Raw genomic sequence first — 14,405 nt, 5'->3', positions numbered from 1 at the left:
AGCGCGTTCTGTAACTGCGTAATGCTGTAGTGTAATAAAGTAATTAGGTCGGTGTTCTATTCCCACACTTGCCGTGTGTGTGTGTGTATGTGTGTCTCCCCATTTGCCTGAGGACTGAGCAATACCTTTATACTGCTCACACTCCATACATTTCTTATACCCACTATTAGCAAGGCAGATGATGTCACCCATCTACAAATACATCTCTGGGAGTGCTGTGCCCCACTAATCTCAGTAGCGCATTCCGTAACTGCATAATGCTGTAGTGTAATAAAGTAGTTAGGTCGGTGTTCTAATCCCAGACATGCCGAGCGTGTGTGTGTGTGTGTGTGTGTGTGTGTGTGTGTGTGTGTGTGTGTGTGTGTGTCTGCATGAGATAAATACAGTGCTTTGTAGTATTTGCTGTAGGGCGTGCCCTAAACGCATGTTGCTGCAGGGTGATATGGTAGGGGTTTGTATACAGGACATGGCAAGTGTGTGTTTGTCTGTCAGAGCCTGTGTAGAAGTGGCCATGTTTGTCTTACCATTGGACATGTTTGGGAGCGGGTTTTGTAGTTTTCCTATATAGTATCCGTCTTATGACACATTGGCCACCTCACGAGGAGTACAGATGTCAGTCAGCCATGGCACTGAGTTGGCAAGCCATACCCATACATCTGGCAAAAGGGCTGGTGAACTGTGTAGCCCTACTAGTACCCGGTATATGTCTTGCACCCATGTGCCATGCACATACAACCTTGCCTAGGATATCCCACTATGTTGCTAGTAACATGCACATTGAGGACAGATAGTAGGCATGGTGTAACCGCAGTGGCCTGCAGAAGACATGGCACCCTGTACAGCGGTACAATTGGCACATATATGCGTACATTGTGCCTTCACTATGTTCCACACTGAATGGCTGCAACATATGTGGTGCCATCATATGTGATCCACTAAGTCCAGACAATGCTGTACACATGTGCCCTGTATGGACCCATGCCACTGACCCCACGGAGTACCTGTCCATTCTATACATGCAGGTGCAGGGCCGACCTGCTCACTGTAAGCAGGTTTCGCAATACCAGGCCAGTATTGGCATATCAGGGTATAACAGGCTGTGTACACTACATGTGTCTGCCAAACCAGGTACACCTGTACATGTCACTGTACAGTATTGTGGGACATGCACATCCCAGGCAATGTCCACGTGAAGGACTATCAAACACAGACATGGCATGCATTGCAAAGCTATGGCCCTACACATTGGTAACCAGGATGTCAGGCCAGATATTGCAGTACCCATCTGTGTGGGACATTGCAGACGCTACACCATTGCACTGCACACCATTGTTGGGTGACACAATGGCAAGGGTTACCCCTCACCCAGCCTTGTACAGCCATCTTGCACAGCCAAACACTACACACCCATGGAGCAATGCATACATGCATGACAGTACTGGCACCCTGTGTCTGCGTGTGGGTTGTGATGCTCCCAACCACAGTCACTCCCGGTATAAACCTCATTGGCATACCAACAATTGTCAAGCACTTTCACATGGCCTAACCCATTGAACCTCCAGATATCCCCTGTGGTGCATGTGGTCCTGTGAATTACTGCAGTGTGGCAAACTAAGTAGTTACATTGTGTATTTGCCATCCTGGCAAAGGTGTCAATGCGTGCCCATTAGAGTGTGGTTGTGGTGACAATGGCATCTGTTCACGTGGACTGACATGTGTGCCACACCTAATGTATGTCTACTATATCTGCTGCAGATGGCATTCACTCACCTACACACGTTCTTACAGCACTGCAACATGACACCTCTGTGGCACATGTAGTAACGTCATGCACATGTAATAGTAATGAGTAGTCAGGGGTTTGACCCTGTACTATTCAGCGCGTGGCAGATTATGGTGAAGTCTCTAAGCCCTTCCCTGGTGTACATTGCCTGTCCCGCACACACACTGTCTGGTTGATGTGAAGATTTACACTTGCACAGCAGCAGCATGTGTATTGTAACAGATGGAAATGGTCAGGTGATGGCCTATGCACCTATTGCAGTCCTCCTCTAGCTGATTGCATGTGGTACAGCTGTGATTGTGTTCCCATAGCCATCCGCATGATAAAGACAGTACACTATCTAGGGAAAGATGTTATTATCTGGCCATGACAATGTTGTGAGTGGTACCTGGATGTGGTGTTCTGACACAGCATCGCAGATGATATCTGGATGTATCTCAATCATTTTCAACAGTGGGAAATAGCCTAATGACAGGAGGGTGATGTGCCACACAACTACAGCATGTAAGTGTAGCTATGCTGCATTGAGACTACTGCCTGTTTAACATGTGTGTGGTAATGGCTATTCTGCATGCTCAAATACAGACATGACAGTACTCTGTTCATGAGGGAACCCTATCTGTAGGGCCATCTGTGAACAAGTCAGTGTGCACAACCATTTGTCTCCTGTGTTACACACTGAACACACTTCTGTGCACAGCAGAAGCATGGTGTTTGGATTGCAGACAGTGCATGATGATAGGGATGTGTTACTGCAATCACATCCCTTACTGGACATGTGTCACATGAGACAGTGGTATGACTGACACTGTGTGAGATTCCCAGTGACAAGCCAATGATGGGCAACTGTTCATAGCTGCGGTTACACATCTACTACACATTGTACAGTTGCCATGCGGTATATATGCATGTGTTGTGCTCCCTCTGCAAATGTATACAATCTGATGGATTGCTGGCGATATCTATGCATACTGTCGTAGGTAATCCTGTATGCTGTTGTCTATCACTAAGCCATATGCGGGTTTAAAACACAACACCATAGGCCGAATGGGTTGGTACATCCCGGAAGATCCTCCTGTCCCACTTCAGCTGACCATGGCACCAGGCACTAGCACATCTGGGGCCCAGCCATTAACATCAACCTCTGTTGGCTATGCACCACCTTCTGGTGGCTCCACCACTGACAATGGAGCATGACCCCCTTGGGAGCGAGACCAGACAGGTGCATATCTGCTGTCGTGCGGTCCCGGACATGTTTCGTAGGTGGCTTCCTAAGGGGTTACGAAGCCAGATATGCCATTTCAAGGGCGGAGTGTCACATTTACAGGGTGAAGCTGCCTGTCCTGGACAGCCCAGGGAACTGCCTCCTTTGCAGCTGTGTAGGTGCAGTGGCAGTTGCCCATGGCTGGAGACCTCCGTCCCACTGTTCCCATGGGCTTTTGAATGCCGAAGACCTATCCCCATCCAGGGTGTATTCCCCCCACATGTGTCATATACCAACCCTGTATGCTGTAATTTCTGTGCTCCTACCTATCCTCCACGGTCATACCTACACTCCTTCCTCAACATCTGACCCTCACCTATGGACACACAAGGCCATTTGGTTCCTAGGACACCATCTGCCCTGTACATAGCTGTCCAGTACACACACGTGCCCACTGGACACATGAAACCCTTGTAATATGCATCATAACATACTACTGTTATTTTCACCACTGTCCCTCAGGTGCACGGTCCTGGTATGCACATCACTCCTACATGGTTCAGGTACACGTGAGGAGGACGACCCCATTGCACACAAAACACTAATGGTCCTTTTATGGTTACCCCATTTACCTTTATCATGATGATGATGTTGCACATTGCAGGAGTACTGTTCACACATAATGATTGGACAGGTACTGTTGTGTTAATGTACATTACATGCACAGAGTGAAGTATACGGCCAATGTACAACTATTGTCTGTCTGAGGGAGTCTTGTGAGCACATAGAGCAACACCACTACATAATACAGGTGTCGCTGGTGTTTCTCGTTTCATTCGTTTGTAATGCTTTGTTGCCACATGGCATGTCCCTGATACATCAGTATATATGTATGTACCTATATGCTGGACATAAATACTCACATGTACTTCTACATGATGGGATACATTCCTATACTGTTGAATGACTGCGCTGTACGATATCCTCTGGTTACAGCCTCTTACGCTCGATTAGTCGATTGCTGTTATGAACCCAATAGTGGCTATTTTTGAAAATACATGTGAGCAAGATCTTAGACAACATTTTAAGTACAGGCAAGACAAAGTACAAGTGAATATGACCAAAAATGAGTATGAAATGATGACAAAGCTAAGAGAATTGAGTTGTATACGAATCATAAAGCCAGATAAGGGCAATGGGGTTGTAATTGTTAATAAACAGGATTATTTTAGTATTATGATGTCCATGTTGCTGGAAGACAATTACAATGAAGTAAGTATTAATGAAATTAATATAGCCCACAGAAAAATAGACTTGTTTTTGGAGGATATGATTCTTCAAGGGGAGTTAACTGAAGACAAACACAATTTTTTGACCAACGAATATCCTGTTGTAAGTGGGATTTTCGGAATTCCCAAAATCCACAAAGGTCTTGATAATGTTAAATTCAGACCTATTGTGGATGGTAAGCGGAGTAAAGTGAGCTTCATTAGTCGGTTTTTGGATCATAAATTGAGGGCTGGTTTAAGTAAATTACCGTATATATTAAAAGACTCTTGGCACTTTTTAGAAATGGTTAAACATTTGGTTGTACCGGACAAATTTTACTTTGTTACTATAGATGTCTGTAATTTATTTACAGTGATTCCACATGATGTTAGACTCGCCTGGTTAGAGGAACAATTGTATGTTACAGGGGTGTACGAACGGGAAGAAATCAATGCATATGTTAAACTTATGGAATTAGTGTTGGACAATAATTTCATATATTTTGAGGGTCATTATTTTAGGCAACGGACAGGAGTTGCCATGGGGGCGGCTTGCGCCCCCATTTATGCCAACTACATCATGGCATTTTGGGAAGCCAAATTTGTCCTGAACAGTGAATATAGTCCATTTATCCATTTATACTTCAGATTTTTGGACAATATTTTTATCGTATGGGTAGGTGGCAGACATTTGTTGGACACCTTTATACAGTACATTAACAACACGATCTGGTTTTTAGATTTCACCTATGAAATAAATGACACGTCCATAGAATTTTTGGATGTTAAGTTAACATACGATTACTCTACAGGCTTTATAAGATCAAACATCTATAGAAAGGCCACATTCTCTAATTCATATCTGCACTATGACAGTTGGCACCCTAACCATCAAAAGAGGGCGATTGTCAAGGGGCAGATGGTTAGGGCAGCACGCATGGTCAGTGAGGACAACGATTTTCAGGTAGAATTGGATTTCATTACAGGGTTGTTTCTTAACAGAGGGTATCCGGACCAGTTATGCGTAGAATTACGTAAGGAAATCCAACATAAGAGAGAAAATAAAGTCATACCATCAATATTAAAATCTGATACTGACACATTTGGATTTTGTTTAGGTAGTGATGGTAGATCTACCTTCAGCAATGATACCATTTTATATATCTTAACTTATAATGCAGATGCAGAATTTGTATTGGTGAACTGCCTGTAGCTGCATCTGTGCGTTGTGCAATAAACCTGGTTGATTTTACACCCTGGACATCGTTTTTCGTTATATCGTTATATATATGTAGATATATATCTATGCACGTGTGTGTGTGTGTGTGTGTGTGTGTGTGTGTGTGTGTGTGTGTGTGTGTGTGTGTGTGTGTGTGTGTATATATATATATATATATATATATATATATATATATATATATATTACATTTGTACATACAAACATACATTTCCTATGCTGGGAGCCGCTTACACCCGCGCAGGTGCACTCGCCTATGCTTACTGTGCATTACACATGTTTACTGTCACTTATTTATGCTTATTTGTGCCTTATACATTATGACAATACCACTTTGATTGAAAGGAACTGGTTAATAGTCCCATGCGATACACACGTTCACCTTTACATGTTTAAATGTTGGCTTTACAGCAGAGCAACTTTAATTCCACAAGGAAAATGATATGTGCTATTGTCGACCTTGAACTGTGAATGCCTTTTCATTAGGCGGATGCTCTAACCACTACATTATTGGTGTTATGCTTCATGTATATGTATACCCATGGTGCATAGTTACCCAAACACATGCCTCATCACTTCACTTACACAGCAGCCATCCATTTACCCGTTGGGAAAAATGTTAAATTCGCATTGTGTTTGTCGCTGGTTTAACTATTTTATTTCATCAGTTTGTTGGGAAAAATGCAGTACTACACATGCGTCATTCCCTATTCCCTACTGCTCTGTTCTTGTGCCGCATGTTGACTCACTCCGAGGATATTCAGACCTCTACAGCCTATAGTCCTGGCAGATACATGTGTTGAATTGTCAGGGTGTTCATATGGTCTTCCCGTTTTAGGCTTGTCTGACTGGGGACCAGGACTGCCCTGTACCTAGTTGAAAGTCAGACTTTTAGCATTGTACTTGTGGTTGGGGATGCAGAGGTGTACTCACCGATGGCCATCCTGATATATAACAGCACTATTATGGGGATTTCCTATATTGTGACCATACTCCTTCTTCATATCTACATATATATATATATATATGTATATATATATATATATATATATATGAGCACTATTATGGGGATTTCCTATATTGTGACCATGTTCCTTCTTCATATCTACATATATGTATGTGTGTGTGTGTGTGTGTATATATCGATCTGTACATACACATGCATATACACCTACATGCTCATTTACATTTCCCATACTGTTGAATCACCACCACCTACCATCACGCATACATGCTTGCATACCTGCTTACATCTCGGGTTGCCACCTTTTCATATGGCCAAAGCGGAGCATTTTCGGGACACACATATCAGACTTTACAGGCCGACACATACCAACGGTCAGTAGAAAGGTTAGAACTTTACTTATTTCCCTAAATTAATGCTTATTCTTGTAGCGGTTTGTTTGCTTCACCTGTTTCTTATAACTTTGAGTATTTTACATAAAAAACTGTTTTATGCAACTGTTACATGATATATGGGACATATTTCCTACTATCACAGGACATTTGCCATTGCATTATATTTGGTCTGGACACAAACTAACAAAGAAGGGACTGTCCCACACAAGGTGGGGCAGGTGGTAACCCTACTTACGTCTGCTTTACAGCGCCATAAGTACCCTATATCTGACTGCCACTATGCGAATGTGTAAGGTATATATTCCTGATAATGCACGTGGGGAGACATGCATCATGGTCAGGTGTTTAATCCCAGGTTGTAGGTTCTGCAGGACTGGCTGGAGGCTGAGCAGTCTTGTGGACAGCTACTGCTCATACAACTTGTGCCCAGATGTATACAGGACTGGACATCGTGTCGTGACACCAAGTCTAATGTTTAGAAGAGATACATATCCTATGAGGGATATCCAAAAATTGTGGAGACCGATGACCATCTTTGCTTTATGGCTGTAAGGTAGGGTTATACATGCAACGGAAACATAGTTTGCAATCCTGAGAATGCCTAGGGTGAAACTGCCTACCAGATATGGGTAGGGGTCACTATGTGCAGATATGGCCACGCCTATCTAGCAGCCCGAGTATGGCTGGTTTTGGTGGACGTTCAGGAAGGGGGGAGGTGTGCTGTGAAGGGGATGATGGGTATTCAATTATGTATCCAGGTGTGTTGGGGTTGGATGGCTCAGTTCAGGCCAGACCATTATATGGGTATGTGCTGGTAATGTTTCTGTACATGTGTATTGCACATTTTAATGTTCACATGTTTGTGGGATTGTATTGCGGATGTGTATATTTGTTCTTTGGTTATCTTCCTGATTCACACACCACTCCCTCGTAGACCTCCAGTTCACCTATTGTGCATCCAACCCAGTCTCCCATTGGCGATACATTACATTGCCCGTCACCCCGGCCCCCAATCAACATTCATCCCTTCTCTAGTTGATGGCCCATGGCACACTCAACAGAACACATTGCGTACACTACATATCTCTGGGACCAATATGGTTGTGAGGTCTACACTAGCATTTCAGATCAACCACATGCTGTACGTCATGCACATAGGTACTCGCAAATACTTATCTTTCATGACATGGTAGGTAGACCCAGGTAATACCCGTTCATCTATGGGCCGTCCTGGCAAGGATGTCTTGGACCGTGAATGGGCAGATATTGTGCGAATGCTCTGACCATTGGTAGGGTTGCCACCTTTTGATATGGCCTGGATGGGACATTTTCGTGGCACACATCTGAGTTTACAGGCCAACACATACCCACGGTCATTACAAAGGATAGTACTTTAGTTTCATGCCTACATATAAGCTTTTATTGTTGTGGCAGTGTAGTTGCGTATTCTGTTTTGTTTACTTGCTTATTCTGTTTCTTGTAACCTATAGGTATTTTATATACGGACATACGTACTGTATGGGACTATTTCATAACATATGGGACATAATTATGTCCTACTATCGCAGGACATTTCACATTTATTATGAATTTGGTATGGACACACCTGCCTAGAGGGGGACTGTCCCTCACAATGTGGGACAGGTGGTAACCCATACCATTGGACTAGGCTTGGCAATTGGCGTCGCGCTAACACAATGCGTTTTGCTTCCACTTGGTATAACTAGCGACACTACAATGGAATACAGGCACAGGGTTTTAAATATCTTTGTTCGAGGGACGGGGGCTCAATATTCAGCTACGTGCCTTTGTGTTTACTTCTTATTGTGGTGTTCGCAAGTTGTCATGTATGCTTTGCATACATTTCAGTATTCACGGACACTGACAGGAGTGATTACTATTGGAGGCAGGCTGTGCTAGTCAGCATTTTAGGTTGCACGTATGCAGCCAAAATGATCACGCCTCCGTGCAGAGCTTGGACACGCCACCTGCACTCGTACTCGTTTCCTATGCACGTGGCCATTACGGAGTGCGCCTTCATTAATATGCATGTGGTGCTGCTGCACCATCTCTACGTCGCATGGTCGGCTTAAGGCTAACGCCGTGCTTGAGCCGAGCTTCATGAATCCCAGGGAGTAACTATTACATTTGTAATATTTTGTAAACAACTTATAATATCTCATCAACCACTCAAGTTACGCATTTACAGTCAGCAGCATTTTATTCATCTAACTGAGAGCTTTCATATGAGGTAAAGAGTTCTGTCTGTTTTACTTGATTGTTGAGATATTTAGAAAAATGTGAAAATGATATCTATACAAATGAATATCATAAAAACAAGATTTAATATCTATTTACCTATACTAGATAGACATCAAGTATTAATTCAGTTGAGTTTGCCATTGTGTAAGCTTTAGATGAAATCTTCTAAAACCTTTTACATAGAATGGTTTTGGAATTATTGGTGCAAATATGAGCAAGCAATATTTGACACCTAGAGACATCAGTAGGAGTTAACTGCAGATGCACCTGGAGGTGTCACACAGATGTAACGAGTTAAGCAAAGCTATTCAAGTTATCAGAAGTGTATGAAGTGCTCGCATGTTTGTGCAGTATTACAGTAAAGCTATTTCACAAAAGTACAGCCATTACAGAGCATATTTCGCAAAGAAAAGTATTTCGGAGAGTTTATTGTGCATTTGAATGCTGTTACAAGCTCGCAGAACAGTTTGTTCATACATAATTATAAGGGCCATATTTTCAGTGTGTGTGTGTGCATACTTTGTGGGCATGGCAGAATGATTTTGAAAACCTAGTGCACTTGTGTTTGACAGTAATATTGCTGAGAACTGGAGAGTGAGCAAGAGTACGACATTTTCATACAGGCTGCATTTTCCAATGAAGATGACTGTACAAAGACATTTATTCTGCTTAATTTAGCTGGGCCAGAAGCTATAGAAAGGGAACGTTCATTTGTATATGCATCTGCTATCTATGCTGGAGCATCATATTGTTGAACTGGCTGAGATAAGGGAGGACCCTGAGTGCCTAAAATGTAAATTTAGAGAAATGTGTTTTCCCCGCAGACTAATGTTACAATGGAAAGGCACTTATTTTACACAAGGAATCAAAGCCTGGTGAATCTTTTGCAGCATATGTAACTGACCTGAGAAATAAGGCTAAAACTTGTAGATTTGGTGATTTAAGGTATGAGTTGATAAAAGACAGACGTGTGTAGTATAAAAGGTGATGCTGTGAGAAAGATTTTGCTTCATGACAGCGATTTAACTTTGAATAAGGCCATTGAGATTTCTCAGATAAACTCACAGAAAAGCACACAAATATGCTTACAAATGAGAATAGCTCTAGAAGACACAGTGACAGAGCTCATTTTTGATAGTATGCAGCACGTTATTAAAAGAAAGAGGCCCAAGCACATGGCAGCAACTGTAATCCCTGCAGCACTCACTGGTAAACCCCAGAGCCTTCTAGCAAATCCCAGAGTTCGCACAGTCTCAGTGAAGCATGAGTGAGTCAGCAAACTCAAAGCATCCCCCCCACCTAGTTTCATTGTCAACTGTGATAATTGTGGTCGAAGCCATGAATTTAAAAGGGAGAAATGTTTAGCTTTTGGTCAGCAATTCCACAAATGTAATAAATGGAATCATTTCAAAAGATTTTGTAAAGCAAAAGGCCCACATTCTTTTATTAAAAGGGAACATTTTAAGAAACAAGTTGATCAGTTAGACAGTAGCCACCCTACACTTTATGCTGATGGTGTGTCAGTGCTTCATGAAACCATTAATGCAGTAGATTTAAGGGCAAAGAATGAAGTATTTTGTACTGTTCCGATAAATGGCAAATCCATAGAGCTCAAAGTTGATACAGGTTCCAAGTGCAATGTTATGCCAACCGAAACAGTTGCCATAGTGTGCAAAGGTGAAAGGCTTGATTTGGCAAGGTGTGTGAAGCTGGTTGCTTATGGAGGTGAAGAAATTCAACCGAAGGCTCAGTAGTGCTTTCATGTTACTCTGCTGGTAGAAGCTACCACTTATTATTCTATGTGGTCAGGAGGCACAACCAGTCATTATTAGCGCTCAGAAACAGTTTGAAAATGGGACTGCTTTCATTTACTAAGGAAGTCCATCATGTTAGCTTAAAAGACCACTACTCTAATTTTGTCCAGTACATTTTTATACCTATGCTTATCTGTTCAAAGGCAAACTAGGCAAACTTCCAGTTCTGTACTCCATGAAGTTAGACCCAGAGGTCAGTCCAGTTATCAGGCCAGCACATAAAGTTCCAACAGCCATGCAGGACAGAGTCAAGGCTGAGTTAGATAAAATGGTGTGATTTGTTCATTTGGTATCTTCCATGGTGGTATCTCATAAGAAAAGCTCAGATGACATCAGAATATGTATTGATCCACGAGATTTGAACATAACATTGGAGAGACCACATCATCCAATGCGCACAGTTGAAGTCGCAGCCTTGATGTCAAATGCCACTATGATTATGTTTTATGATAGACCTACCCAGATCAAAACAGACCATCACCCTTTAGTCACTATCTTGAGAAAGCCTATAGATTCAGCTCCAGCCAGACTGCAACATATGATGCTGAGGGTGCAAAAGTATAATTTCAATCTTGTCCACAAGAAAGACAAACTTCTTTATCTTGCTGATACATTATCCGGATCACTCAAAAACACCACAGAACAGTACTAGAATGAGAACCGTGATTTTTGAAGTATGGAAGTGACCACACTTCTTGATGGGCGATCACACAGCCGCAGATGCAGTTTTACAAATACTCATCCAGAGATTTTGGCTGACACAGGTATCATTATGAAAGGTCCAAAAGTAATTGTTCCAAAGTCTTTGCAACAGGAATACATTTCTATCTTGCATCGTGGTCACCCAAGAACCGAATCTACCAAAAGAATGGCAAGATGGTTAGTATTTTGGCCTTCTATGTCACAAGACATTGAGAGAGCAGTTTCATCTTGTTCAGTGTGTAATAGCACAAAGCCACATCAACAGAAGGAACCACTTCAGTTTAACCAGATTCCGGAACTACATTGGTCAACGGTAGCCACTGATATCTTCGAGTGAAATGGTCAACATTATTTGCTGTTAGCAGACTCTTCCTACAATTGGTTTGAAATTGCCCTACTTCCTAACCTAGCATCCAATACAGTCATTACAAAGATGAAACGTCATTTTACAGCCCATGGTAGTCCACACAAAGTTATTTCTGACAATGGCATGCAGTTTACAAGCCAACAGTTCAAAAGATTTGCTGAAGAATGGGACTTTACTCATGTCATAAGTAGCCCTGAGTATCCGCAGTCAAATGGTTTGGCAGAACATGCAGTTCAAAGTGCAAAACACTTACTAGAGAAGTCAAAATAAGATACTAGTTATGTTTTCCTGAATCTCTTGAATCTCCAAATGTTTCTCGTGATAAACATCTTGTTCACCTACTCAGAGACTTCTGTCGAGACAAACCAGAACCACATTTCCAATCAGTAGTCAATAGTTGGTTCCATGTGTCAAGAACAACAGATCAGTGAAAGCCAATCTGTTGAAGAAATGTCTAACCCAGAAGTTCTGCTATGATAAAACTAGAAAACTGCTCAATCCATTACGAGAAGGAGAACTGGTAAGGATGCAGATGTCCAAAGGTTTTGATCGGATTAGTGTCATGAAAAATATTGGTCCAGAGCCGAGATCATACATTGTGGAATCACAAGGAGCAGTTTTTAGGTGGAATCAGAAGCATTTAAGACTTGTGTTTGAGCCTATGCCACACCACATAGCCTGTGAGAAAGACTCTTTATGTCGGAGTGAATTGTCTGGTGTTCCAATTCCACAGGAAGTTCCAGAGGACATTCCCATTCCTGATACGAGTTGTGCACTGCAGACTGTCTCTGTTGCTAAGTTTGGTCCAGATTGTTATGTTACGAAATATGTTTGAATCTCTAAACCCTGTAATAGATATGAAGCAACTTGGACATGAACATTGTGTTTTGTTTCCAATGTATATAGTAATGCATGCCTGACTCTAATATTGTTTTTTCAAAGGGCCATCTTTTTAAGATGGAGGATGTAGATCAATGTGTGCATATATACCTTTAATAAGCTATCCAGGGGCTTGCACAAGTGAATAAAATACTGAGCACATGCAAACTAGACTGCCATTTTGTAGTTAGCTGTTGAGATGTAAACATGTATGTAGGTAAGGTCTGTTTAACTAGCTCATTCGTATTTAATGATGCCGCTATCCATCCTGATGCATTTCTATGTATTAAAACATCTAAACAAAAACCCCAGCCTTCTTGTTATATGTGTTAGAGTAGGGTTACCACCTGTCCCACTTTGTGAGGGACAGTCCCTCTTTGGGCAGTTGTGTCCTGCAAAATGGCAAATGTCCTGAGATATTAGGGCAAAATTATTTCCTATATTTTATGCAATAGTTGCATAAAACAGTTACTCTGTGTCTGAAACACATAAATGTTATAAGACACAGAATAAGCAACTAAATGCTACAAGAATAAGCTTTAATTCAGGCAAAAAAGTGAAGTTCTGTCCCTTGTACTGGCTGTGGGTATGTTTTCGCCTGCAAAATCTGATGTTTGTACCATAATTGTCCCACTTTGGGCATCTGAAAAGGTGGCAACCCTATGTTAGAGAGACGAACGAGCGACAAAATCCTTGCATGATATACTAGTACCTTTAAATCTTTTACCAAACCTTATTTTATTTTTATGATTTAAAGTTGACATTAGTAAGCTAGCACTATATACCATAAGTGAAACAACAGGTGAGTTTGCTATGGAGGGGACAGTCGAGGTTTAGAGTGATGCAACCCCACCATAAACACAAGCATCACAGACACACACACACACAAAATACTTCAACATTATGTTCATGTTTGGCAAAAACTGCACTGAACAAAGCCTTAGCTGTTAGTATGATTTTTAGTACATGAAGCATGCTAATTATGCTTCAAAACCGGGAAGAAAAGCAAGCTTGTTATGTACCTTTCTAACATTAAAGAGGTAACTAATCAAGTTTTACTATGCACAACTTAGAGGTGATATGCTGTGATCTTGTGCTAGAGCATACACAATGACCACCACAGAATAGTAGCAAGGACTTGAAACAACTTTTAAAACTTGTAAAGCGCTTTTCATTGCCACAAAAGCTGTCAGTCCATTAGAGGGGCACTTGTCAATGTCACAGTGTCCAGAAGCTATGTTTTATGTTTTTCACAGCAGTAAAATACTTTGCTTTTATACCTCTTTTTCTGTAAATAGTAGTACATTCTCGCAACTAACAATCCATGTACTCCAAATAAATATGATTTGGTCTGTCCAGTCATAACTATTTAGTTATGTGCTCTTCACATGGATGTTAGGATTTAACTCTTGAACATTGCTCTCAAGGTAAATTTCTTGGCATCCATGTCTTGAACACACACATACAACAACTTGGCTATACTCCGAGACCCAATCATAACCAGTATGTTGTACATACAGTCCTGCACCT

The 14,405-nt window shown here is 41.7% G+C and overlaps 1 protein-coding gene across 1 annotated transcript in view; it reads left to right on the top strand.

The window, feature by feature from the left end:
* The window catches only part of LOC122803869, a 1,036,817-nt gene that overhangs the window by 27,361 nt on the left and 995,051 nt on the right, over positions 1-14,405 (top strand). The gene's annotated exons all lie outside the window — the stretch shown is intronic.

The sequence above is a fragment of the Protopterus annectens genome, chromosome 6.part0 (genome assembly GCF_019279795.1).
Source record: "Protopterus annectens isolate FY-2018-M chromosome 6.part0, PAN1.0, whole genome shotgun sequence".
NCBI lineage: Eukaryota > Metazoa > Chordata > Ceratodontiformes > Protopteridae > Protopterus > Protopterus annectens.
The sequence above is the reverse complement of the archived record's forward strand: the minus strand, read 5'-3'. Positions and strand labels throughout refer to the sequence as shown.